This window comes from Schistocerca nitens, chromosome 8 (genome assembly GCF_023898315.1).
Source record: "Schistocerca nitens isolate TAMUIC-IGC-003100 chromosome 8, iqSchNite1.1, whole genome shotgun sequence".
Classification (NCBI taxonomy): Eukaryota; Metazoa; Arthropoda; class Insecta; order Orthoptera; family Acrididae; genus Schistocerca; species Schistocerca nitens.
The window spans coordinates 156,689,450-156,692,451 of NC_064621.1; the positions used below are offsets into that span (position 1 = coordinate 156,689,450).

The 3,002-nt window shown below is 43.3% G+C and overlaps 1 non-coding gene across 1 annotated transcript; it reads right to left on the reverse strand.

Annotated features, from left to right (window-relative positions):
• Positions 1-1,424: 1,424 nt before the first annotated feature.
• Trnai-uau (transfer RNA isoleucine (anticodon UAU)) lies at positions 1,425-1,498 on the reverse strand. The gene has a single exon. It is a non-coding gene; the product is annotated as a tRNA-Ile (tRNA).
• Between the last annotated feature and the right edge of the window lie 1,504 nt (positions 1,499-3,002).

Here is a 3,002-nt window from a genome sequence, read left to right on the forward strand (position 1 = left end):
GGCTCCAGGAACACTCTTCGGAGTTTAAACACGTCCGCTGGCCACCAAACTCCCTAGACCTCAATATTATTGAGCATATCTGGGATGCCTTACAACGTGCTGTTCAGAAGAGATCTCCCCTCACCGCCCCCCTCGTAATCTTACGGATTTTACGGAGTTATGGTTAGTCTTGCAGGATTGCCGAACGGGGTAGCCGCGCGGTCTAGGCGCCTTGTCACTGTCCGCGGGGCTCCCCCCGTCCGAAGTTCGATTCCTCCCCCGGGCATATGTGTGTGTTTCATCCTTAGTGTAAGTTAGTTTAAGTCAGATTAAGTAGTGTGTAAGCTTAGGGACCGATGACCTCAGCAGTTTGATCCCATAAGATCTTATCACAAATTTCCAAAAAAATTTCCCTGCAGGATTTATGGAAGAAGGAAGGAGGAAGAAAGTGAAAGGGGTAGGTGGCAAATCATGACTCCCATCTGCACAGGGCGTGGTAGCATTGTAATGGCGAAAGTTGGAAATTTGTGCCAGACCGGGACTCGAACCCGGATGCTCCGCTTCTGTAGAACGGCTGTCTCATGCACCGTGTGATAGGTTCAAATGGCTCTGAGCACTATGGGACTTAACTTCTGAGGTCATCAGTCCCCTAGAACTTAGAACTACTTTAGACCTAACTAACCTAAGGACATCACACACATCCATGCCCGAGACAGGATTCGAACCTGCGACCGTAGCGGTCGCGCGGTTCCAGACTGTAGCGCCTAGAACCGCTCGGCCACTAAGGCCGGCACCGTGTGATAAGCAGAGAATTTGGGTCGGATGGGAGGCGTGTCCGGGTAGCCGATACGATTAAGACTACCGTTCTAGAGAAGCATCGGCAAAGCGATGTGATGGACAGTTGCTCACTGCAGTTTTAGTGAAATCTGAGGAACATGTTCCTGTATACTGGCCATCATATCGGACAGAGACCAAGCGTGTCCTTGGTAAACGCTTTCTTTTAGATGTCCCAAGAGCCAAAAGTCACATGGATTCAAATCAAGTGATCTTGCAGGCCTTGCGTCTGGAAAACCTATGGAGATAACACGTTCGTGATAGGTTGCATGAAGCAGATCTTTCACTAAGCGCGCGAGATGAGTTCTTGACCCATCTTGCATGAAAACATTGCTTTCCACACAGTTGCACTCTTACAAAGCAGGAATCACATGCTGTACATGAAGGTCTCGATATCGCGCAGACGTCACGGCGCACTTCAGAGTCCCTCTGTGTATAATCTCTTCAAAGAAGTACGGCTCTAGAATAAAGGTGCTTGTGAACGCATGCAGCGAGTGCGGTGGCTCTTCGTGCATAACATCCGGTTTAACAGTTTAAATGATGACTAACTGAAAACCTCAGCTGCCGACAGGTGTTGTTGATATACCTCGATGTGGACAGCTGAAAATGTGTGCCCCGAGCGGGACTCGAACCCGGAATCTCCTGCTTATATGGCAGACGCTCTATCCATCTGAGCCACCGAGGTATATCAACAACACTTCTCGGCAGCTGAGGTTTTCAGTTAGTCATCATTTATTCCAGGGAAAAGCTGCACGGTCATCAACAGTAACTGTTCTTTCGAGAACAAGTTACTGTCTTCGTATATACAGTTAAAGGCCACCCAGCCATTGACCTTCGTCTGTGCGAATGCGCACAGGTTGCCCAAACTCTTGCGGGAATCGCCAAAGCGTGCGCGAGTAATGAGTGAATGGGCAAATGTCTATAAGGTACAATACATATGTAGAATTGTGGACAGTTGGGAATGTGAGTCTCACGGGAAGCGTGCAAGGGATAAGTCCGTGCAGTCGCGCTATTCATCTGTGTCCTCGGTGGCTCAGATGGATAGAGCGTCTGCCATGTAATCAGGAGACCCCGGGTTCGAGTCCCGTTCGGGGCACACATTTTCAACTCTCCACATCGAGATATCTCAACAACACCTGTCGGCAGCTTAGGTTTTCAGTTAGTCATCATTTATTCCAGGGAAAAGTTGCACGGTCATCAACAGTAACTGTTCTTTCGAGAACAAGTTACTGTCTTCGTATATATAGAAACAGCAGTGTTAATCTTAATATTTTTGTTTCTATTATCGGTCTTTGCCGTGAATAACGACACATCAAATCTGTTTCTGACCTAGGAGAATAAGAAAGAAGTTTATCTGGTTCAAAAAATTTATTCCATACAAAAATTAAAAACATTGTGCAAATCGAGGTCTTTTATTCTGTTTTCAAAATAGGAATTGTTATATCTTTAATTACTTTACTTAACATTAAAGTGATGAAGTTGGTTTGTTTGTTGATACGTTAAATCACTGACATCATGTTTAAAATCTACCATTCTTACCCCTAGAAGTAACGAAGAGCTTTCGAACAACGTCTCCTTCGCTAATAAATAACTTCTCATCTGTTAGAAATCGACTTCGTTTTTTTGTAAAAAGAAATTTCTAAATCACAAATTTTACATGCATACATTCTAGATAATACTTACTTTTTATACTTAAATCACAGCATAATTTCCTGGATTAGAAGAGTGCCAAGTGGTTCTCCATTTCCATCAAACTCTTGATATTATTCATAAGAAACACTGGCGATTATAGTTTCTATTCACCTCACAAATTCCAAAAAGACGACCCTACATTTCCTTTTAGCCGAAAAACGTAGTAAATTATACTTTAAAACTAAACTTTTGGTTAGTAAAATTAAATTGTAGATTTAATTGCCATTTACTTAAATTAGAACAACACACTTTAGAATGGTACTTACGGATAAAGTTCAAAGTAAGTCGCTTCAGCACCACATTCGATGTTTGTCATAGAGTGAACAAAGTATCAACTGACAGTCGCGTCGACTTTTAAACTGATAATTTCTCTGTTAGACGGGATTTATACCAACCTAGACAAACAAATCTTTGAATGGTATTCCCGTATCTTTTCCAAGATGACAGCATAGAACTTTTTTTGGAAGCTTCGTTTCTATCCATCCCATTGTTTCTAA